General features: G+C 39.6%; 1 long non-coding RNA gene across 1 annotated transcript in view; it reads left to right on the top strand.

Annotated features, from left to right (window-relative positions):
- Positions 1-9,499: 9,499 nt before the first annotated feature.
- Positions 9,500-25,371, top strand: part of LOC121164928 — a 225,823-nt gene continuing 209,951 nt past the window's right edge. Inside the window, exon 1 of the long non-coding RNA XR_005885182.1 lies at positions 9,500-9,628. This is a non-coding gene — a long non-coding RNA (uncharacterized LOC121164928). The remainder of the gene's footprint in view (positions 9,629-25,371) is intronic.

Below are 25,371 nucleotides of genomic sequence, written 5' to 3'. Positions count from 1 at the left end.
CTGCTTCGTCTCAGAGTCTGCATTAGCAGGAAGCCTGAATAAGGAGCTGGAGCAGGGAGTTGAATTCAGCTACTCTGATGTGGACATCAGTCATCCTTAGTGATGTCTTCATGGTTAGGCCAAGTGCCATCCCCCAGTCTCCCATTTTTAATATGGCCTATCTTTATTAACCTAATACTCATCTTTTATGTTTTGTATCTTCTGTTAACTATTGTGATACACTTCCTTATCCAATCAGCATTTAAAGTTTGCCTGCTCTTTGGGATTAATGTGTATAACCAGACAGAAATATGTGTGTCAGTATAATCATTTTCTACTCTTACATTCTGAATGTATCTTAATGAGGTCCTACACAAAAAATATGTCATATGACCACCTATATTATATTCACACAGATTGGAGTTGAAGTTTGTCATAAAGAGCCCAAACCATGCCAAGGGCACTGGAAATGAGAGAGAATATCTTTTTGTATTTGGTTTCCTGGTCTTGTATCATTGTATAACCAAAAAAAACCACATGATCATGGCCAACAGCCAAATCTTCCACAAGTGTGGATGTTCACTAATAGATTTATCAAGGATTCCTTTCCTTGTAATTCATAAATGTTCATGTCTAGACAGGAAAAAAAAAACATTGCAGTGTTTGAGCATTATTTCTGATGTGTGTTCTGGTAACTTGTAGAAACCACTTAGGCCTAAAATATGTAAGTCATTTGTGGTGCTGCTAAAGAGAGCCTTCCTCTTCTTTTGTTTTTACTCTGAAGTAAAGAATTTGCTCTCAATCGTTTATTTTTTTCTCCTGATAACTTAAGAGATTTCATGACTGAATATATTTTTCTTCTATGTATTTTAAATAATTTACTCTGATAGTTACATATAGTGAATTAAAATTTAGAGAAATATTTAAGAAGACGACTTTTAGAGAATCTTCTTCTGAAATTTTATAGTGAGTTTCACAGCTCATCAGTGTTTCTCCCTTTCTCCAATAGCACAGTGCTATCATTGCATGTATTCTTAAGAGCTTGTTTGGAGGTTCTAACTGGGGCCTGCCGCTACTTGTATACCCTTGACCACAGACCAGTCCTCCCCAAGTGGGGATGGTCATCCTCTGTGACTGAACATACAACTTCAGGAGAGACGCACGTGTAGAGGTGTGAGGGAAGTAGGGGAAACCCACCTAGTCATCCAGATCAGTCGAATCAACGCTGGCGATCAGTGGAATGACAGATATTGCAGGCAGATTGCCCTCACAGTGTGCACCTGTTCATTATATATAATGTATTGTTTTGTGTGACCAATATGTTAAGTGATTTGCGTGGGTCACTATTACTTAAACAGTCACAACACATTTTAAAGTTTTGAGTTTTACACTTAAAGAGAGCACTAGTGGTTTATTTTTATCAATTTAAATTTTTATCTGGGCAGAGCAGGATCTTTTCTTACCATTTATGGTCAAAATGCTTCTCGGCCAGGCGTGCGGTAGACTAGTGGCTAAAATCTTCCCATTGCATATGCCAGGATCCCATATGAGTGCCGGTTTGTATCCCAGCTGCTCCACTTTCCATCCAGCTTCCGGCCTGTGGCCTGAGAAAGCAGTAGAGTACGGCCTAAAGCCTTGGGACCATGCACCTAAGTGGAAGACACAGAAGAAGCCCCTGGCTTTGGATTGGCTTAACTCTGGTCACTGTAGCCACTTGGGGAGTGAACCAGTGGATGGAAGATCTTTCACTCTGTCTCTCCTTCTCTCTGTAAATACTACTTTCCAATAAAAGTAAATAATAATAATAAAAAAAACCACGATTGTGTGATGCCCTCCTCTGCACCTCCCTTCATGTTCACCAGAATGAGATTCCTAAGCAGCTCTCAAGGCCACTGTATCACCATCATTTGGTCCTGCTCTATTCATGCTCCTGTGCCCATCTCTGCTGTGCCTTTGGTATCTCCTCTACTGATGCCTTCTTTAAGATGGACCCCACAGCCTTTCCTAGCTATTGCCTTAATCCTCCTTCTCCTCCCATTCCAGACTTCTGAGAAGACAGATATAGTCAGTCCTTCTATTTTCTTAGCCTTTGTTCACTGCTTTATTCTCATAACATTGGTTATTTTAACTATTTGGAAGGGTGCAACTCTATGGTATTAAGACAATTACATTGTTATGCCAGCTTCACCATTCATCTCTAAAATGTTTTTATCTTCCTAAATGAAAGCTCTGTGTCCATTAAACACTACTTTCTATGTATCCCCACTCTTACCCTGCTCCAGGCTTTGGAAACCATCATTCTACTGTCTGTCCCCTTGATTTTGATAGCCATCAGTGCGTTGGTCTTCATTGCTTTGTAACTGGCTTATTTCACTTTGTGTAATTTCCTTAAGACTCATCCATCTTCCTCTATTCTCTTTGATCGAATATGTTTTCTCTGTATCACTGAAGCAGTCCTTGTCAAAATTAACCATGAGCCTTTGCTTCTGCAATGTCATGGAATTTTATTGTTTCTTTCTAAATGTATTTGAAAGCCACACACACGCACATACACACATATACACACAATAGGGGGAGCAGGGTTGGGAGGAATGACAGAGGAGAAAAAGAGAGATCTTCCATTTACTGGTTTACTTCCCAAATGCCTGTAATGACCTGGGAAGGGCCAAGTTGAAGCCAGGAGCCTGGAAATCCATCTGGGTCTCCCACCACCCAAGTACATAAGCCATAATTTGCTGCCTCCTAGAGTGCACATTAGCAGGAAGCTGGATCCCAAGAAGAGTAATCTGACTTCTGAAAAGGCACTCTGAAATGGATGCAAGTGTCCCAAGTAGTGTCTTAGCTGACATACTACAATGCCCTAATACTTTGGAAAATTGTCTTTATCTTTTAATAACAGTCACTACACTTTGGTATTTCTTGATATCTACTTTCTACTTAAACATCCATTTCTCCTGATTTTTCTCTTCAAGTTCTAACTCTTCTTTAGGAATTCCTCTCCACTTTACGTACTACTGTTCTTCTTCACTCTGTATTGCAGAGCATACACTCCTTGGGTGACCCCATGCGTTACCACTTCTTCTATCTGTCACTTATGTGTTGATTTTGACTCACTCTATCTCCAACCCATATTCCTCTCCTTAGCTCTAGAAGAGAGAGAACATCTATAACTGGAGATCTCCACACAAATTTCAGAAATTTTGCTTAAAAATGAGCTTAACATTTTCCCCTTCAGATTTAAATCAACTAATGGGTAGAACCTTCTTGAGTTACTCTTGAACCAACTAGTTTGTTACACATGGGCTGCTCCTATGAAGGGAAATGTGACTCTGAGCCTTATAACCCTAGGTGCAATATCAAAAATAAAATGTAGCTGAGATCTCTCAGCAGATGGGAAAATGAATACTTTAGTCCTGAAATAATAAAAGAATAATCCAAGAAGCACAACATGGCATCTGCTCTCCTAACTCCATAATTTTGCATTATGAAAGCCAAAGGCTTTGTTGCAACTACATCTCAGTCCAACTTCCCCTGACCAGTTCAACTTCATTAACTTCACCCTACAGGCAGTGGTCCTGAAGCAAGCCTCCTAAATACAGATTTCCATCTTGGTCTTTTTGCCAGGGAGTTTAAATAGCAAATTTTGATTAGAACCATCATCCCCACCTGCTTTTTACTAACTCAGCTTCTTGTTTCACTATATGGTAATTGTCTGTTTATTGCATATGACTTGAGAAGAGGGATTTCATTCTTGCCTTTTTACCCTCATTTGCTTTTCATCCAAAATTCATTAAATGTTTCTTAAGAAATGAACAAGGAGTACATAGAGATTGCCATCTCCAACAGCCTTAAGGACTTTCCTAAAAGAACTCCATGTCTTTGCGCATATCTTTTTCTTTTTGAAATAGCCCCAGGAGATCAGAATTACCACTTGTAGGATGTATGTTAGTTTTGTTGCATTTCAAGCATGATAAAATTATGAAAAGCATGGATAGGGAGATCTGGTTTTGGAAACTAGAATTGAATCTTGTAACACCAGGTACTAGGTGTGTGACTTTGTAGAAATTAAATAACCTTTCCATGTCTCAGTCTAATCAGTACCATCTGGCCCATCTGCTTCAATGCAAATAGATGAGATAATGTCTGTGAGAAGAGATGGCACATAGTAGATACTCAGTAAATTTTAGCTGCTTTCTTTTTTATATTGATTTTACCCTTATATAACAACTTGCAAAGAAATAAATTATAGTAGTTGGGTCCCATTGTGATGATCTCATTAACTCTCATTATCATTTTTTAACCCCTCACATATGGCAAAAATCCATCATTCCCTGATACTGTTCTTATTTTAGAAGGGGAAAAAAGGGCAGTTGGAAGCATCTACTCCACACAAGTCCTTGCTTGCTACAATTTTGTTGCTTATCATGAGACATCAAATTTGCTAGTGGCAAGAGGCATAGCTAGGTGTGTCTGAGAGTGACTCAAAGGTGAGTAAATGCTGTGAATGTAACATTACCTGATAGGTTTCAGTGAAGCTTAGGACAGGCTAGCATGATTAACGTCAAGCACCAATGAAAAGTTAAAGAAACTCCAGCCTGATCGCCCACGTGGCTGGTCGGAGCTCAAGTACTTCAACCAGCATCTTCTGCTACTCAGGTGCATTAGTTGGGAGTTGGATTGGTTGAAATGGCATACCAGTAGGGATGGGGTGGAGGGGATGCAAGTTTTCCAAGGGACTGCTCAACTGACTTGGGCACCACTCAGGCCCACAGACCTCCTTAGTTCTATTTTAAACTCTCGTTTTAACCCAGTCCATTCTTTCTTTTTTTAAGATTTATTTATTTTTATTACAAAGTTAGATATACAGAGAGGAGGAAAGACAGAGAGAAGATCTTCTGTCCGATGGTTCACTCCCCAAGTGACCACAATGGCTAGAATTGAGTCAATCCAAAGCCAGGAGCCAGGAACTTATTTCCGGGTCTCCCACACGGGTGCAGAGTCCAAAGCTTTGGGCCAGCCTCCACTGTTTTCCCAGGCCACAGGCAGGGAACTGGATGGGAAGTGGAGCTGCTGGGATTACAGCCGGCACCCATATGGGACCCCAGTGCATTCAAGGCAAGGACTTTAACTGCTATACTATTGCTCCGGACCCAAACCAGTCCATTCTTGTTTCACCTTCTCCCTGCTCCCCATGCAGCTTTTATCTCTCCCAAGTGCACCATTGCCTTCTCAGATGGTTCCAACTCCCCAATTGCTCTTCACCCAACTCCTCATCAAAACCCCCATTGCCTCTGAAGTGTTCTGTTGGAGGTGAAAATAAACCAGTTAAAGTACTGTAAAAAAAAAAACACTGCGGATTTCTAGGTGTTATCTAACAAAAACCAATACCTTTTTTTTTCTTTTATCAGAGATATCTTCTTCCTATCCTTTAAATGATCAGAGTTAGATTGTTCCAAGTTTCTTTTTAAAGATGGTGTCATTTATAGAACTCAACCCTTCTTCAGAGATGTTAAGAAGGTTAAAAACGGGGTATGCTGTATATTCTACTGAAATCTGATATGAGTGGGTTCACTGTGGGGAGGGTGCAGTGTGGGAATGGAGTGAGTGCTGAGCTTTAGGTGAGATCAGGTTTGACTCTGAGCTTCTGCCTTTTGTTGACTTTATAACCTTGGGCAAAACCTTCAGCCTCTGTAAGATAGGGATCTAAGTGTCTTCAACTGAAAAGTAAAGATAGTAATAGCTACAGAGTTGTTGGGTAAGATATCAGGCATCAAAGCCATGACAAGTGCTCACTGGATGTTAGCTGAATTTGAATTTACCACCTTTTATTTTGCTTGTTTATTCTTATTTATGAGAGAGAGAAAGGGAGAGAGAGTGCTAGTTCACTGCCCAAATTTCCATAATAGTCAGGGAATGGCAGAAACTGGCTGACAGGAATCCAATTACTCGAACCATCACTGCTGCCCCTCAGGTTCTGGATTAGCAAGTAGCTGGAATCAGGAGCCAAAGACAGGCATTGAGTTCATGTGTTCTGAAGTGAGACTGAGATGTTTTAACCATTAGGACAAATGTCTATTCCATATCCATTTTTTAAAAAAGATTTATTTATTTGAATGGTAAAGCAAAAGAGAAAGAGAAATCTTCCATCTTCTTGTCTATCCCAGAACTCCAACTAAATTTTTCACTGAGTGGCAGGGACCCCAAGCGCTTGGATCATCATTGACTGTCTTCCCAGGCACATTATTAGAGGATACTGGATTAGAAGCATAGTAAGTAGGACTTGAACTGGCACTGACATGGGATGCTGGTATAGAAAGTAGCAGTCTAACTAGCTGAACCATATAGTTGGCCCCCTACCTACCTCCCTTTAGGCTTAAATGTATTGATAGATTTACTCTTACGTGTATTGATAGATCACTCGAAAGAATTCTAGCCTCATCCTTGTATGCCTAACCTGCTTTGCAATATGGTGGACTTGATAATAGTTTGTTTCTTCCTTCCATCGGTCCTTCACTAAATTATTATATTTTGAGGCTCTACTTTTTGTCAGACACTGAGGACAAAAACATGGATATGATGTAGTGGTTTCCATGAATTACAAGTCAATAAAAAAAGAAGGATATAGAAAATTAGTGGGCCTGGCGCGGTGGCACAGTGGTTAAGATCCTCGCCATGCACGCCCGGGATCCCATATGGGCGCTGGTTCTATCCCGGCAGCCCCGCTTCCCTTCCAGCTCCCTGCCTGTGGCCTGGGAAAGCAGTCGAGGACGGCCCAAAGCTTTGGGAACCTGCACCCGCGTGGGAGACCCGGAAGAGGCTCCTGGCTTCGGATTGGCATAGTATCGGCCGTTGTGCTCACTTGGGGAGTGAATCATCGGACGGAAGATCTTCCTCTCTGTCACTCCTCTCTGTATATCCATCTTTCCAATAAAAAAAATTAATAAAAATAAATCTTAAAAAAAAAAAGAAAATTAGTGAGAAGCATTAAAGTACTTAAAAACTTGTGAATATTTCCATTAAGTAAGCCATTTCTAAGAAAGTATAGGCCAAAAAAAAAAATCTGTGATTTAAAAAATGTTGTGAATACACCATTTATTTGAAACAAATTCTGTCATAGAGCAAATTGCCTTGCTCAACTTTCCTTTCTTATTGGAGTTAATTTTGACTTTGGCTTCAGGACACATTTTGTTTTTCTTCATCTCACACTCCACATCTGTTACCTTCTCTGGCAAGCAAGTATAGAAAGCAAATCATCAGACACAAAACAATAGCCTGCATAACCAGAATCTGAAACAACATAGGTAGGTAAAATTTTATTTTTGCCTGTTTGTATAATGCTTTTACATATGGAAAACTGTCTATACAGCTGGTTTTCCTGGTAAGTTACTATGGAACAGCAGGGAAGATACAGGTTGAGGAAGCAGGATAAATGCGACTTTTGGCTTTACTAGTTTCGTGGGTAGTTATTTACCCCATTTGTAAAAATGAGCAATAATGATGTTCCTGTGCTTATAGTAATGAACATAGATGCCTCTTTATAGCAGGCAATTAAAAATATGCTACTGTTATTCGAACCTTACAACACCAAAGAAAATTGTCTATCAACTATTAAATAATTGTAAAGTAATACTCAAGTGCTCTTATATGTATTATGTGTATATTAGAGATAGTTTTGACCTGATAATATTTAGCAGGAAAGTAGTTGCTCAAACTGTTTTAATTTGGGACACCTAGTGGGACAAAGTCATTCTAAGCTATAAATGTGTGGAGTACTAAACTCTGAAACCCAGAATGGGTCAAGCTGGAGCCTCATGGAGCACAGACTGCCAAAAAGTAGTCCATTATAAGAAAATGGAATTTCTAGTCCTCTGGGATTATCTACTGACCTAAACAAAGTTTGTATTTGATTAGACATATTTGGTAATTATATTTTTGTTGCCCAGTGCTGAAACCCTTTCTATTTTGGAAAATATGCAGATGTAGGGCTTACTTCCCATCACTAAAGTGCAAGATCATCAACTTGGTTTCCAAATTCCAAGCAGTAATGGCCTGCCATGTTTTCCAACCCACTGAGGACTCTAGACTGGACTTGTAAGGTCAAGAAATAATTCAGTCTGGTACAAGTGCCAGTGGAAAAGCATCCAGTGTCAGTGGTAAATTTGTCTAAGGGGATAGCAGTGTCATTTCTCTGTCTTGTGTAGGCAGGAGCATGTTGTCAGTAATTATAGTCCAGAAAATCTAAACAGATGTGTGTGCCTGCTGGTCTCATCTCTTGGCCTATCTTGGTTCCGGCTTGTTTACTAAGTCTGGTGCTTGTAGTTTCTCATAAGTTCTTGAAACTATTGCTGGTCTGTCAACCAATTTTTATCTGCTTAAAAGAAACCAAGTCCATTTTAGTCATTTGCAACCAAAAATCTTGGCTATTCCAAGGCAAATGGAAGAATCACAGTGTATGAGAAAAATCTGAGATCCCAAGCTATCAGGCACTTGACAAAAGGACAAAGGCAAGAATATGTTGACGGTCAACAGGAAGATGTGTGGGTAATGTCCCTGTGTTTGGGAGCCTGCTTTCATGAGCCCCTTGTTTTGATTTGCTACTCAAAGCAAGATTATCACATCTTCTATCACCTTCTCCCCAAACCGTGTTTCTTGATGCTTTGTCACCAGAAGCTTGAAAGGCAGATGAGGTGCAATGCATGGGCAATCATGCAGGATAACAGCTGAGGGTAAGACATTTGCCCTTAAAGTTAGGCATAATGTCCTATCATCATCATGCACATCAGGACATCTGAAGAGTACTATTTGTACCCTGGACAGAATATATTTAGAGTCTTAGTGGCCTTGAAGTAGAAAATAAAACTCAACAGGATTTTAACTTGTTTCTAATTTCCATGTCTCCTTGGCAGCTGAAATATTATACATAGTAAATATCTAAGGATAAACCAAACAGTCACATGGGATAATAATGTTTCACAATCTGTTTTGGAATTATGTGCAAAATTTGCCACGTCCCGCATGTTCAATATCACATAGTTAAATTGATAATTAACCCAGTTGATCATGATGACCTATAATTCAACTATTAGTCACTGTTCTTTTGCATTAAAATTTTAAATGTCCCAACTGATGGATAAAATCTTTAGATAAAAGATTAACCACGGCTAGCTAAAGGGGTGAGTAAGGAGATTACCATATCCTCTGTTTAAAAGTAAACCAACTTTTATGGATATTTACTTGCAGTTTCTAGTGGAAGATTAAAATCTAAAGGGCATTTGTTTTCTGAACTGTTGAGCCCTGAACTTTGTAGGCCTTTGGCATGCATCAGCCAAGCTGAAAGCTCATCCTTTGTGCTGCAGAGTAGTGACTGAGCAGGGAAGAGTTGGCTCCCCTTCATCTTTCAGTCCTCTTTATTTCTCTTCTCCTCACATTGCTTAACACCTAGTTCCTTTTACCTTCCTTATCCTCCCTTCTTTCATACTGTTTTAGCGTTATCTCTTTTCTTTCTTCCAGGTTCCCTTCTTCCTCTGCTGTCTGAAGCAGTGCTGTGTTGCGGTTACCAAAGGCATGGGTTCTGAAAGCAAATGAAGGATTCCAGTTCTGATTCAGTCTGCATTCATTTACCGTGTGCATTGACTAACTGTGGCCTCGGGTAAGCTACTGGATCCCACTGTCATTACCTTGCATTCATCCAGTTTCAGTCAGGGAAATGAAACTGTCACAGTGGAATACACTGGGGAAGCAAAGGCCCAAACTGGAGTTGGAAGAGCAGAGGAGCCATTCCTCAGTATACTAAAGAGAGGAGGTGTGTGCAATGATCAAAATGGGACTGTGACGAGGGAGCTGTTTCCTCAGAGGGTTCGTAGTCAAGCATCAAGTGACAACATCTGGTTTCATCACCCAGGCCAGAAGTGCCAAAAGGTAGCAGGGTGTGGAATCAAGAAAAGCAGACAGCTGGAGCCTCTTGGTACTTTTGTGTCTGCCCATGAAATTATTGAATCATAATGGTCTTCAGAGAGGAATGACAGCTGTTTCACTTCTAACACCAGGTCACATGCAGATTCCACGTTTGGCCAGTCCAAACCAAGAACCAGGAAAGAGAATTATGGGAAACTTAGGTCTAGCTTAACTAGGTTGAGAGAACCAGTCACCACATGAGTCACACTCAAAATACAGTCATTAGGAGTTCATAACTCAGGAGGATGTTGTGAAGAATAGATGACTTTGATATATGCCAAGAAAGCACTTATCAGCATGTCTGACACATGGTAAGCACCCTACGTATGCTAATTCTGTTTTGTTTTTAGTTCATTTCTCTGTGTGTATATGCTTCCAACTAAACACCCTTATCAAATTTCTCAATGTTATTGTGTCATTTCTGTTTAGGAAAATTATTGAATGATTATGGGACATGTAATTATGAAACAGTGTTTCCTGAGTGCCTACAGGGTGACAGACCTTTATACTCATCAACATATATAAAAACCTTTTGAACCAGGTACCATAATCATTCAATTTAAAAAGATGAGGAAATTAAAGTAGAGAGATTAGTTGCTTATCCTAAATTGTGCAGGATTTAAACACAACACAGTGCCAATTTACACCAGTATACTATAAGCCCATTCAGCTGCAATGCTATTTCCATTGGAAGTGGGCATACCAGCTGCACAAACACTGCACCATCAAAGTCCACAAAGAATCTCAGAGTTCTTTTTTTGTTGTTATTGCTTTGCATGAAATTTGAGCAAATTGGGCCTGGCGCGATAGCATAGCGCAAAAGTCTTCTCCTTGAATGCTCTGGGATCCCATATGGACGCCAGTTCTATTCCCCGGCTGCTCCACTTTCCATCCTGCTCCCTGCTTGTGGCCTGGGAAAGCAGTGGAGGATGGCCCAATGCCTTGGGGCCCTGTACCCATGCAGGAGACCTGGAAGAGGCTCCTGACTTCAGATTGGCACAGCTCCAGCCATTGTGACCGCTTGGGGAGTGAATCACCGTATGAAAGATCTTTCTCTCTGTCTCTCCTCCTCTCTGTAAATCTGCCTTTCCAATAAAAATAATAAATAAATCTTTAAAAAAGAAAGTAAGAAATTTGGGCAAATTATAAATCTGTCCTCCATGGTTTGGGATAGTATCCTTAGTCAAAAAGAACTTGATAAACTGTGGTATTAGATAAAGAAACCTTGATTAAGCAAAGGTATTGATTAAGGTATTTTAGGAGGAAGATGGAGAAAAATTGAAGCTTAACATTAGCTCCTAATTAGTTAAAGTTTTACAGTCTAAAAGATGGAGCTGGTTCTAGCTCAGTGGTTCCTTCATCTACATATACAATCTAAAACATGGAAAACTTAACCCTAAATCGACTGGATAGCGCCTTTAAAGGCGGGACCTTGCAACTTCACTAGAACAAAACATCCTTGAGGTTATTAGCGAGGACATCTCTCAGCCCTGCTGTAAACTATCTTCTAAAGCAGAAATTCCAAAATTTCAATTCTAGACCATAAGCAATGAGTTAGAACAGTGAAACACATGTTACAAATGTAAATGTTTTCAGATAGGACCTTTCACCATTCCACTCATCTTTCTTTATTCTCTCTCTCTCTCTCTCTCTCCCTGGTATTATCTACCTCAATATATAAGGCATTTGAGCTCTCCAATCTTACAAAATAATGGTTTGTAGGAGGTGGACAGACTACAAAGGATTGGTGGTCCTTTGTTTTCACATTGGAATCAGCAGAGAAAAGGAAGCACAAACACTTCTAGGAAGCAAAACCTGAATTGCTCAGAAAGCCAAGTGGTAGGACCATACAATTTCACCATTGCCAACTTCTTTACACACATGTAAATGAAGACATTCTGCAGGATAAAGGTTGACTGAGCATGGAGAGAGTGAAGCAGAAAACTTAAGATTTGTTCATAATAGGCACAAGTGCCCTACCTGAAAATGTACTTTAAAAATGGCTAATTGTGTACTTTTTAATTTGTAGGGTTTGATGGTTTTAATTGTGCTGTTAGGAAAATAAATTATTTTAGGCCTTGTGTGATAGCATAGTGGTTAAAGTCCTTGAATGCACCTTGAACGTACTGGGATACTAAATGGGCACCAGTTCTAATCCCGGCAGCCCTGCTTCCTATCTGTTTCCCTGCTTGTGTCCTGGGAGAGCAGTCAAAGGTGGCCCTAAGCTTTGGGGCCCTGCATCCATGTGGGAGACCCGGAAAAAAGCTCCTGTCTTTGGATTGGCTCAGCTGCAGCCATTGCAGTCGCTTGGGGAGTGAACCATCAGATGGAAGATCTTCCTCTCTGTCTCTACTCCTTTCTGTATATCTGCCTTTCCAATAAAAATAAGTAAATTTTAGTAAGTAAGTAAATAAATAAATAAATAATTTTAAATAGGCTGGAATATGTCATGTGAAAATCTGAAGGTATTAAAATATAATAAATGATCATGATTAACTAAGTTGACAAGTAGTTTTTCATTGAAGTGGCTACCTATCAAAAATAGTGTTGGTGTTCATTGCTTTTGTTAACTGTTATTGAAACCTGGGAAATTACAACTATTGTGCAATACCATTTGGTTCAAAACTGTGTTTTGAATTTTATGATAAAGATTGGCAAAAATTGTGACATATTATTTAAAACATGTAGTTAAGATAATTATAGATTTAATGGATAGGATTTTTCTTTTCTACAATGAGATAAGTGGAATTGTAAAATCTGGCTTGTTGAAGGGCAACACGGAGCCTTGGACATTGTAAGACCCTGTAAAGAATGCATGTATAAATTTATCCTGGTGGACTTTGTTTTATGCTTTCTGGGCCTGAATCTGGACATCTGTTTCTTAACTCTTCTCTCATCCTCTTTCTATCATATACATCAGTGCCTTTGCTTGGATAAGTATTTAAAACAAGTGATTATTTTCAGTTAAATCAGGTATTATATGTTTGTTCTAGCCTTTGCCAATTTTCTTTTTTAGTGTATTTTACTTATTTTAATTTTATTTGAAAGACAAGGACATGGACAGATTTGCATTTGCTGGTTCACTCCCCAAAAACTTTTGTTAGTATAAACAATAAAAACTTTTTTTTTATTATCAGAGGTGCCAGGCTGAATCCAGAATCCACAGGCCCCATATCTCCTTTAAAAAGGTGTATTTTCCTAATTCTTGAGACTCTTGTGAGTGTTCAGGAAAGTGATAGAATTATAGTTCCTTGGAATCATCTAAATTAAAGTAACCAAATGATTTTTTAAAAAGATTTACTTATTTTTATTGGAAAGACTGATATACCGAGAGAAGGAGATACAGAGAGAAAGATCTTCTGTCCAATGGTTCATTCCCCAAGTAGCCGCAATGGACAGAGCTGAGCCAATCCGAAGCCAGGAGCTTCTTCTGTGTCTCCTATGTAGGTGCAGGGTCCCAAAGCTTTGGACCGTCCTCTACTGCTTTCCCAGGCCACAGGCAGGGAGCTGGATGGGAAGTGGAGCAGCTGGGATAGGAACTGGTCTTATATGGGATTCTTGCGCATGCAAGGTGAGGACCTTAGCCACTATGCTATTGTGCCGGACCCCACCAAATGATTTTTTTTTTTTTTACATTGTAGAGGGAAAAGAGGTGAAATATTTAGAATAAATACAGTCAACATATGGAGAGTAATTTTATAGGAAATAGATTCAGTCACATAGGTAATATTGATCATAGTGACAATGATATGATCTGGTTGGTCTTGGAAAAATAATTTTCTCTTTAGGCTAGCATTTTATAGTCGTTCAAATAATCCCATCAGACTTTTCTGCCATAATGGAAGTGCTCTATAATCTGCACTATTAAATATGGCATACACTAGCCATGTATGATCACTGAGCATTTGAGATTTGTGTAGTACAGCTAAGGAACTGGATTTTTGCTAGTTTTAATTGACCTAAGGTCAAGTTTATATAGCAACATGTGCTAGTAACTACTGTATTGAAAAGTATATTTCTGTGCTATTATTATAACTGTCTTTGAAAAAATTTTAGTTTACTTCTTTATTTACACACATATTTCCTTTCATTTAGTTAATTCTGCAAATGTTCTTTTATTATAGACACTGAGAATATAACACATATAACCTATATGGTCTTGTGAAATAGTTCGATCAAATAATCAAACAGCTGGTAGGAATTAGGAGAGCTGAAGGTTGTAAGATTCTCCCATGTGACTGATTTCTTTGAGGAAATCCAGGCTTTACAACCTCTTTAAAGTCCCCTGTTTCCCCCAAGGAAATGACCTCTGACCTGGGATCTAAAAGATGTTTGGCCTTCTAAAAGGGATGGATTTTATCAGTTGACACTACAGAGATCAAACAAGGGTGGTAGAAACAAATTTAGATAATTATCGTACTGACTACATGCGTAAACAGCATCACTGTTTTTCTTTAAAAAAGAAGAAGAAGAATATTAGGAGCCTGGTGGCTTAGAAGCATTAAAGCTGTCAAAACTAAAAGTAGAGCAGTTGATCACAGTGTATCCAGGGAGTTTCCAAGTCATTTTGACTCAGTGTTATAACACAGGATCTCCCTAGGAGCTTCTCTCTCTGAAATTGAAATAAGGCTAGAAAACACACATGTACACACATACTTGTATACACATGCACCTGGGTGTCATTAAGAGGTAAGAGGTAAGAGGTCGAGAGAACTGCATTTCCTCAAAGAAATATTTTGAGTAGTCCTTGGAAAGAATAGACGCCTCTGAATACTATTTAGGTTTCCGATATAGATAAAACATGTCTCCAGAAAACATGCTTTATGAAAAATCACTGGTCTCTTCCATTATTTTGACTCTTTCCCAGTGCCTTAGGATGTTATTTGGCAAACTGGATCCTAGGTTTGGGAAACAAAGCTATCCAAAAGGAGAACAAATAGGAAATAGAATCTGGTTTGTGTGTTGAATTGCAGCCTCTCTGGAAGTTCTTAAATATAATTTAAGTATGAGGTGATATGTGATAATTTGAGAATTATTATATACCCAAATGAGAAGCCACTAAAGTACGGCAGCACTGAATTACAGTAACGTAAGATACTCTCTAACTTAACTTCCTGTAATTTTAATTTGGGCTGAAGTCAGGATGGCACTGATTGTCTCCTCAAAGCATCATGATCCCAGGAAGTATACAGGCAGAATTTGTAAGAGTGATATCCTCTGCCATCCGCAAAAGAGTATGAAAAGTGTATCTAGCACTTCCTCCAGGGCAGTATTTCATGAATCTGCTTACTTTCATTGGATGCTGCCAGGAAGCTGAGCTCTGCCTCACCTCCCCTGCTTTTCTGCTCTTTTCCCAATGTACCTGAGAGCATTTCAATAAGTAAAATTGGGCCCAGCGCAATAGCTCACTAGCTAAAATACTCACCTTGCATGTGCCAAGACCCTATATGGGTGCCAGTTTGTATCCTGGTTGCTCTACTTCCCAATCAGATTTCTGCTTGTGCCTTGGAAAAGCAGTAAAGGATGACTCAAAGCCTTGACACCTGCAGCTGCATGGTAGACTCAGAAGAAGTTTCTGGCTCCTGGCTTTGGGTCAGCTCAATTCTGACCATTGTAACCATTTAGGGAGTGAACCAGCAAATGAAATATCTTTCTCTCTGTTTCTTCTTCTTTCTACAAGTTTGATCTACTTTTACAATAAAAATAAATAAATGTTTTAATAAGTAAAATTCGTGTTTATATAAAAATTAGTTAACAGAAATCATTAATAGCATACCTGTGGAATGTTGGATGTGTGCTATATAGAGCCATTGAGAGCTCTTGGGTTAATGTAGTGTTGAATGCTTTGCTTCACCCAAAAATATTGACGCTATGTCCTTACCTGGCTAAGCTCCAGCCATTGCAGGGCAGTGGACCAGCAGATCTAAAATCTTTCTCTTTGATTCTCCTTCTCTCTATAAATCTACCTTTCCAATAAAAATAAATACATCCTAAAAAAAAAGTAAATGGAACCACTGGTACTTGAACCAGTGTCCATATGGGAAAGCCAGACTTGGAGATGGGTTGCTAAACCCAGTGCTTCTGATTATTGTCATCAGAGTAGGTACTCAGTCCTTCCCTAGAGGTAGGCAGCGCTACTAGGAAAATTACCCTGGGTAATTTTTACTCAATGCTCACTCTTTCTAACCTATCATTTTATTATGTTAGAGTTTTTGTTGAGTAGGCTTGTGAATATGGATGGAGAGGCTTGGAGTAATTTCAGTTCATTTGATTGGTGGTCAGTAATGGCTTCTGTGCCTTGCCACTCCTCCAGGCCCAAACTATTCATTATATCACACGGTTTATAGCCTATTACATGAAATTTTCTATGCAAGAATATTATCTCCTGGACTATTTTAACTCAGAAAAATTTTGTTTATTTTTTTATTTGAGGGGAGAGAGTGTGAGAATCCCATCTACTCATTTATTCAGTAAAGGTCCTTGACAGCTGGAGCTATGCCAGTGTGAACCCAAAAAGCCAGGAACTCAGTCCAGGTCTCCTAACTAGGTGGTAAGATCTTGACTTCTTGAACCATCACAGCAAAAACTGAAAAAGAGAGATAGAGACTCCAACCCAGACACTTGGGGATGGGATGAGGTGATTTGAGCAGTGAGTTAACCACTATGCCAAAAGCCCCTTAACGGTTTATAATGCAAAATTTCAAGCATATTTAAAGCAGACATTCTAATGTAATGAAGCACCATGTATTTCTGCCGCGCAGCGTTTACTTGATCAACTCATGTTCTGTCTTGCTTCCTTTCCATTCCACTTACTTGCCATTTTCTGTTGTTTTGAAATAACTGCATGAATAGTTTGTACCTTGATGAAAAAGTTACTAGAAACCACTTTCCTCTGTAGAGTTCCTCTCTGCCTGGTGGTAACTGCTGTTTCTTAAATTCTCTGACATTTTGTCACTACTTTTCTTGTAGAAGCAACTTAGAGATCTTTCTATAGATCTATATATGTCCTCTCTTCTATTTAATTCCAGTATCACTGAAGGCAATATTTATGGTTATCTATTATCCAACCCATATTTGTTAAGTGAAAGAAGGAATGCTTAATGTACAAAGATGGGTTCTAGTAACTAGAACCCAGATTTGGATCAAGACAGATATGCATTCATCATTGAGAAATAAAGAAACACACATTTCCTTACTCTGAATTGCTGTGGCTTTTGTTTGTAGAGCTTAAGTACAAAACTTGACTTTCTTGCAAGTACCAGTACAACCTCAAGGCAAAATATGTTTATCTTGAATTGAATGATGGAGGAGCTAAAATGGTGGAAGGTCTATTTGTTATTTATGAGTATGTGAGAAAAGAAGTGCTTTATGCAGTTGTATATGAAATAATACAAATATGAGAATAGTAATCTACATTATGCATGCACTCACAAAGAAGTTGGAAAAGATAGGCTGCCAAGTGAAAAAAATGAAGGCATAGTAACCTAGTAGCTAAAGTCCTTGCCTTGGAAGTGCTGGGATCCCATATGGGCGCTGGTTCTAATCCTGGCTGCTCCACTTCCCATTCAGCTCCCTACTTGTGGCCTGCAAAAGCAGTCAAGGACGGCCAAAAGCCTTGGGATCCTGAACCTGCGTGGGGGACCTGGATGAGGTTCCTGGCTCCTGGCTTTGGAGCAGCTCAGTTCCGGCCATTGCTGCACTTGGGGAGGGAACCAATATAAAAGCCCAGAAGTGCTGCCACTAAAATATTCAAGTTGATTATTGGAGGTTGTCATTGATAAAACACATTTAAAAGGTATATGTTGAAGGAAACAATTGCTTTTAGACAATGGGTCATTAGGGTACAGCTGGCTTGGCTAGTCTGTACAAGTTTCCATGTTCCAAGTACGGATTCACTGTAGTAAAGAAAATCTGAGTCAAGTGTCTGAAGAACAGAGTGTGATTTAGCTAAAATTACCAATTTTATTGCACTATGTTTAGAAAAGTTGTCCCCTGAACTGGCTGTCAGTAGTATTTCTTAAAATGTTTCCCACTGAATCTTTTAAAAGTAAATAATTGATGTCCAAGAATCTTCCAGAATAAGCTAGTTAAAATATCTCAGGAAGACAGGAGCCTTCATTGTGGCTCTCACCTCCATAGGTTCAGGGCAGGGACCATAAATCCATGTGGCCTGTGGAATGAGGGGAAATTATTTATGCCAGGAGCCTGGCCTTGCACTTGTTCTTTAAATCCCCAAGTCCCATGAATGTGATAGGAAACATTTTTCCAGTAAGTTTTGAACAATAATCTCAATATGATCCAAGTCATCTGGCAAATATAAACCTGTTCCAGGCTTGTTCCACGATAGAACTCTCCATGGCTTTGGTCTTTGGGAGATAAAGCAGACCCCGGGATGGTCTCAACTGAACAAATGTTGAAGGAGAAGCAATTGCTGCCTACAGTTGCTCTTGACTCAAGTAGCTGGTGTGTGCTGGTGGGGGGTTAGGGAGAAGACAGTGTGTTTACTATTTATGGACAGACTTTTTGGATTTTTTTTTCTTTTACAGCCTTTAGAAGCTAATGATAATGAATGAATAGTATAGGCTCTTCAAGTCAGGACACATGTGTCAGACCTCCTGTACCTGGAATTTGTATCATCGCAGCTAAGGGGAAAAAGGCAGAAGCAGTAACCACATGCCTTTAATAGGAATTCAGCTTGGAGTTCTGGAAGTGTGCTGCCAGTCTGAGTTGCCGTGGGTGTAGGGGGTGAGGGGTTGGGCAGCTCCTCCCCAAGAAGTCCTCAGTGTGTCAGATGAGCCATCAGCTTGAAACACAAGCCCAAACATGTTGGCCTTTGTCTCATCTTTCATGTAGGCAGTCAAGAAATTAAGTTGCTTCTACTATGCTAGAGTACTTAATGTTCCCCATGTTGCCAAGGACTGGGAGCACATTTACACCCTGTGGGCTACTGATTGCAGTGGGAGATAATGCTCCTGCACGCAGCACTAAGCACAGTGTGATGTAAGTCACCAATAGGAGGAGGCGTGACCAATGAGTGTCAGATGTCTGGGCTGTGTGACTCCAACCAGGGTCAGGGATGTGGCTATCAGAGTGCCAGTCAGGGAAACAAAGGAGCTTGAAAATAAACAGGGCTGAAGCCTAATCAGCCCCAAAGGATGAAAATCAAGACTGAAAGGAGGTTGAGTAGGACACAATGAGATAAAAGAGTGAGGGAAGGGGAGATCTGCCCAGGTTGCAGCTTGGAACTCCTGTGAACCCCCTGACCACTTATCAGCAGTGCAGTCTTGGGCAAGTCACTTCCTTTTTCTGAATCTCACTTTCCTCATCTGTGAATGAGAAATGAGAACATTTGTATCATCAGGTAGTTGTGACATCCAGATAAATACACAGAAAACATTTAGATCTGTGCCTGGCAAATACTAAGTGCCCCCAAAATATTAGCACTTGTTATCCAGGTCTCAGATTTACCTTTTGTGATATGGCTTAATTTGGCTATCTGTAGTTTGTTCCAAGCCAGGGCTGTTTTCTCACAGAGGCTCCACTAAGAATCACTTCTTAGTTTGAATGAAATGTATGTCTGTGGAGAGAAGCTTGGAGATCCTTAAGAAATGTAACGATTATATCTGCTATGAAGTGTGAATTATTTGACTGATTCAATGTTGCAAATAATAAAAGGAATTTTAGAAAAACTTACCTTACATCTCACAAATTATAAAAGGATGCTTAATGCCTTGCTTCCTTATCTGTATGGAAAAAAAAAGAAAAGGATGTTTAAGAACTCTGCAAAACATTTGATTGCCAATAAATAGAGACAGACAGACACCTTGAAGCTCTTTAAAGCAGATCCTCATTAGCTCTGAAATCAGCCAACAGCTGTGGCCTGGAAGAGAGCCCTGGATTCAGGCACATCTCTGCATCTACAAAGGCATCTGATTAAACAGTGCACAAGAGAGCTGCTAGGAGCTTCCAAATAAGTTATGACCAAGAACTCACAGGACCTGAAATTCAACACGTGATAGAGGCCAGCAAATAGCTTTTGACCCAAAGGGAAGTTATTTATAGATACATCTTATTAACCTCCGTAAGAGAAGGGGGTCAATAATGGCAATACATTTTAAAAACAGTTTTGATTGCTTACACCTTGGGAATAGAAAGGAATTCAACAAACCTTTAGATTCATTTGAGCTACCCCCTTAGCAGGGCAATGAAAACACTTTAATGCTAGGTCATACTAGATGTAAATCAGGAATGATATAGAGGCTTAATTATTGTATTCAAAATATAAATCATGGTGACAAGTTTTTCTAGAAGCTTGACTTTAGTTATGGTAAGGTAAAGAAGCTTCCGTTTATGTTCCTCTTGAGTCTAGCTTCATAGTGCAATCCAGGACTAGCAGTGGAGTTACTGGAAAGTCACACTTACCTAGTTAGGTGTATGGCATATTAACTTTGAGAGAAGTATTGTAGGGAACCTGAGTTTTAACCTGAGGTTTTTCAACTTCATACTCTTGGCAGCAGCCTACAGGAGCAAACTGAAATATGGACTTAGCAATTTGTTGAATAATAGATTTTCAGAACAAATTTTGAATACTTTCTAAGTAGGAAAAAAACCTTCAAGTTCTAAATCCAATGAAGGAAGTAATTTAAAAAGCAAAAATAAAGTTGAACTTGATCATTTGTAAGCTTAGGCAGAAATAGGACCTTTGAGTTTGGATCGTGCCCTTCAGCAGTGGAGTGATCCTGAGTAGTTAAAAGTTGATTTGCTTTTGTTGGGTCAATAACTTAATCTTTCTGGTATAGATTAAGCATACCTTGTGACATTTCTGCCATTTATGCACAGCACAAAATAAGGTGATTGTTGATTATTTGGCTGAACGTGATTAGTGAAGATACCAGAACCAACCAGGGCAAGTCAGATTTATGTCCTTGACTTGCCTGCCTTTCATGACTTTAATTAGCAACTTCAAGTGGACTGCATTCACTTAGCAGAGTTGACTGCAGAGTTATGAAACTGAGCATTGTTTATATTACTAAGACCTAAAAGAAAAATTTTAAAGATGATTTAAAAAAAAAAAAAGCCTAGAGAATGGAAGCTTTTTATGGGTGTTTTTCTCTTTCCTTCTCTCCCTGAAATATTAGCTAGCTCCCCACTCTCTTGGATCACCTGCCTGTAACCCACTGGCTCTCAAACTTGAGGGGACATCAGATTTGTCTCTAGGCCCTTGTTAAACTGGATGACTGGGGCTCGTCCCCAGAGTGTCTGATCCTAGCAAGTTCCCAGTGATGCTATGCTGCTGGTCCAGAGACTGAAATTTGTGTGAAACCCACAAAAAGAATTGTGGTTCTCAGCCTTCTGAGGTTCTAAGCCTTTGCCTTAGGTTCTTGCTTCCTCACTGCTTGTCCTTGGGGCCCAGGCCTCTTGCTGTTCTCTATGGGTAGCACCAGCTGGGAGATAACATGAAGGAGGCTAAATTCCCTTCTACCCCATCTGAAACAAACCCTTTCTGTTTCCAAGCAAAAGTAAATTGCAAGAGGGAATTTCAGAAAGGCGTGGATAATGTAAAACTGAAAGCAAATCTGATTGTTCTAGTACTTTGTTCCTCAATTTTTTAACTATCACTTCTACTAAGTAGACTCTTCAGATTTTTTCCCTCCTGAAATAGTATTCCACCCTGTCACCGCTCCCATGAAATTTAAACACTACAGCTATACGTTATGTTTATCTACTGTAGCTATACGATATGTGTATGGCTTTTTGGAGGGCTACAAGCCATTCCAAGGTCTATGATTTTTTTTTCTGTGTTTGCTCTCTTGGGGATGGGATCATACTCCTCTCGACTGAAACAAGCATGTTCTAGTGGAGCAAGGTAGAATCACTAAGACAGTCTTGTCTTCACCTTACCACACTGATACAATGACATCCATGTCTCCTCTCTGAGAGCAGCAGTTTCTTCAGTTTTCTTAGTACATGTATCCTGTTCTTCACTGTCACTAACCTTAAAAGGAAAACTCTTCTTTTCTGGTCTGAATGGGGAGGAAGAATGAACCATTAAGCCACCCAAGAGATCTCTTCACTCTGTCTTCCTCATAGTGCCTAACCAACTGGCTTCAGGATGAAACACTGCCAAAAGAAGAAATACTATTAAGATCAGTTCCAGATGTTCCCTTTGGTCTGACCTCAAAGTCTAGTGATAGCTCAGCAGCGTTTCCCAAGGTCTGAGTTACTCAGTAGGGAATAGCCCTATGGGGAGTTCAAGAGGACAGTCAATATTAAACTCCAGCCATCCAGAGCCAGTGTGAGATTTCTTCATTGCTAACATGTGTGCAAGCTTCCTATTCTCCTGGCTGGCTTTGGATGGGTGACTGTGAGAACATCTTCCTTCATCTCCACTTTTCCCACTAAGACACACATACACACACACACTCTCTCTCTCTCTCTCTCTCTCTCTCTCTCTCTCTCTGTCTCTCTGTCTCTCTCTCTCTCTCACACACACACACACACACACACAGATACACACACAACATTTCTGAGAGACTGAGTATTGCAAATTAAGGGCGAGAAACTTTTTTGCTCTAAATATCTATCCAAATTCCTGTTCCCACAAGGGAGACAGACTTGTAAATTTTTTATGCAGAACACTTTTAGTTGCTCACTCCTGTTGTTAGATAATGCCCTAACTCCTACTGTGAGAAGCCCATTAGAACATCTTGCCAAACAACAGTACCCTTTATCCCAAATAGAGCTCTAAAATTAAAACATTTTTCTTGGTTTTGTTTTTGTTTTTTAGTAGAGACCATTATTTCCTTTACTAAAGTCTGAAGTAGTAAAGTGGAAACCCATCTTTCTGCTCAGGCTAAGCGCCTGAAGAGACAACGGCAAGGGGTGATGCTAAGATGGTTCTAGTCACATTAAAAAATAAATGGAAATGTGTCTGATTAGGATGCCATGTGTATTTTGGTGCATCTTCCCAATGAAAAATGAGAGCAAAAAAATCTCACTTCATTCACTGGATAAGATTTTACATCTAGTCCAGAGGTAGTATGTTGGCAACTAAGTCTGAAAAATTAGATAGGGATGGCTTGGGTTGCACACCTTATCTGTGGCATACTGGAAATGATGACCACCTCCTGCTTATATTAGGGACTTCTACTTTCAGGTCCAGAGAAGATGTTAAAGGTAGCAGTCTACTCATTCTTTATTAGGAGTAAAATGAGAGGATGATGTGGCTTGTCCATATCAGGGTATGTCCTATGATTCCTTCTTCTCCATTGCTACAAAATCAGGATTCTAATTTCTTCATGACATTGCTGAGATATATGTATAATCTCACAATAGAGAAACTGTTCTGCGTTTAGGCTCCAATTGTCCGCATAATTGAGAGGATCAGCAGGATGATCTTTTGGCCTTTGAATGTGAATGGGGCTAAGAAGAGACCACAAAGGTTTCAGAAAGCTTTGTTTGTAAGAGCTTCATCATGAGAGCCTAAAAGCAATTTCCAGTGGGCTGCCACAGGACCAGCATGGAAACCAAGAAAGGAAACAAGGAAACTAAGGTTGAGAGCATGGCAAGAATTCGCTTTCCTTCTTGAGTTCCTCTTCTAATATACGAAGCTGTAGAAACAAGATTCAGTGATGTCAGTGTCCCTGGCGTGGAGCAAGAAGGAACTGTAGGAGGTATGAGAGGGGAATTAGCACTCTCCGTGTGCCTGACCTCACAAATACTACGAGGGCATCCTGCAGCTTACTTAGTGGAAACACCATCTAAAAATGATCTCCATTTACAGGGTTTGGGCCTAGATGCATTTTTAACTTGACCTAATTCAAATAGGTATCATGTTTTAATTATGTGCCAGGTGAATGTTATGATATCAATACTGTTTTCAAGGGGTTAATTATTTAGAAGGTGAGAGAAGGTCTATATAGAAGCTAGTGAAGTACAAGACAAAAACAAAACTATTAAAGAAGTAAAAACAAATCTTTTTGGAAGCTCATGACTGTGGCTGTAAATCATGTGCAACTAGACCACCATCAGAAGGTTTGGAGAAGGCAGAAGTGAAGCACTCAATCTACAAAATAGGTGGAAGTTAGTTGGGGACTTGGGGTTAGTGGGTAACAAATCAATTATCTGTTGACTGAGAAGCAGCTATTTCTAGTTACTCATTTCTGATCATTGAGGTCAGTTTTCAGATTTGCATCTCTAATTTTGGTGAGGTCCCTCTTGCTACTCACATTATCTGTGCTTATAAATGACCAGTGGTTCTTTTCACTTGGGTAGTTGAGCAACTAAATTATTACATGTGCAAATTCAGGGGTTTGAAGACTATTGCAACTTATGATAGCAGTTATATAACCCCAGTTGGAAAAAAAAATAGGCAAAATATGAAACAATCTTTTTCTTCTAAACTATCAAAACTTTTGTGTACTTGATATTTGGAACATGGTAGAATATTTCCTTAGACAAGGGACATGGTGTTTTTGAGTTAATAGGATCTGTATTAAAAACAGAAAACAAACCTAGATACCAAGAATCTGAAATTTTTTTTTTCAATTGCAGTTAAAAGTGGGTATAGAAAAGAAGCCCACCAAGATAGTAAGTTTGGGTTTTGCATAGTAGAAGTGGCTGGCAATCACCAAAATTGATCCTCCCTTTTCTATAGGGGGCTTACTCAAGGGTGGCTTCCAAAGCAAAGGCTAGAAGTCTCAGCCTGTCCTCTCTCCCCAGCTTGACATTCATGAGGTCATCAGCCACATGTGATGACAGGATATGTGCCTCTTGTAGGCTTAAACTTCTACAAAGTGAGCGAGGCTTCTTCATTTTCTCTTTCCCCATCTGCCAGTGGGATGTACAGGGAGGAACCACAAGAAGGAAATAGCTTAGATCTTTACATGAAAAAGTTGCCTACACACAATGAACATTTGCATTTGGCTAGTAAATGTGCAAAAACCAAAATTCTCCTTTGGTAGATTGTATTCCCCTAGTCTTTAGCCAATTGCCTGGGGTCCCATTAGTAAACTTCCCTGAAGGAAGGGTTTACTTACTGTCCCTTGTTACTGGGTTTGGCCTTCTGACTTGCTTTGGCTAATGGAATGCAAGCAGAAGTGAAATAGACCATATTCTAGCAGAAACTTTTAGGAGCTATTGCCTGAGTACACTGTTATTATTTTTCTTGTTCTGAGAACAAGTTTCAGGTAGGAGCTATTCCTTCAGCTGCAGGGTGGTAGTCTGAATCTTAGATAAGGAAGATACACAGAACAGAGGTCCTGCTAACACATTCGTTGAACAAAGACCAAACCTTTGTTATGACACAGGCATTGCTTGCCATGGAGGAATAACCTAACAAAAAATGTCTAGCATGTTTTAGTATGGAATATGATATTGAACACAGTGTTACCCTAACTAATATACCCTGAAATTCAAAAATTAAGTGATAAATTGGTG

This window comes from Ochotona curzoniae, unplaced genomic scaffold (assembly GCF_017591425.1).
Source record: "Ochotona curzoniae isolate NIBS_2020 unplaced genomic scaffold, NIBS_Ocur_1.0 contig_883, whole genome shotgun sequence".
Taxonomy (NCBI): Eukaryota; Metazoa; Chordata; class Mammalia; order Lagomorpha; family Ochotonidae; genus Ochotona; species Ochotona curzoniae.
This window is presented reverse-complemented; position numbering and strand designations above follow the sequence as displayed.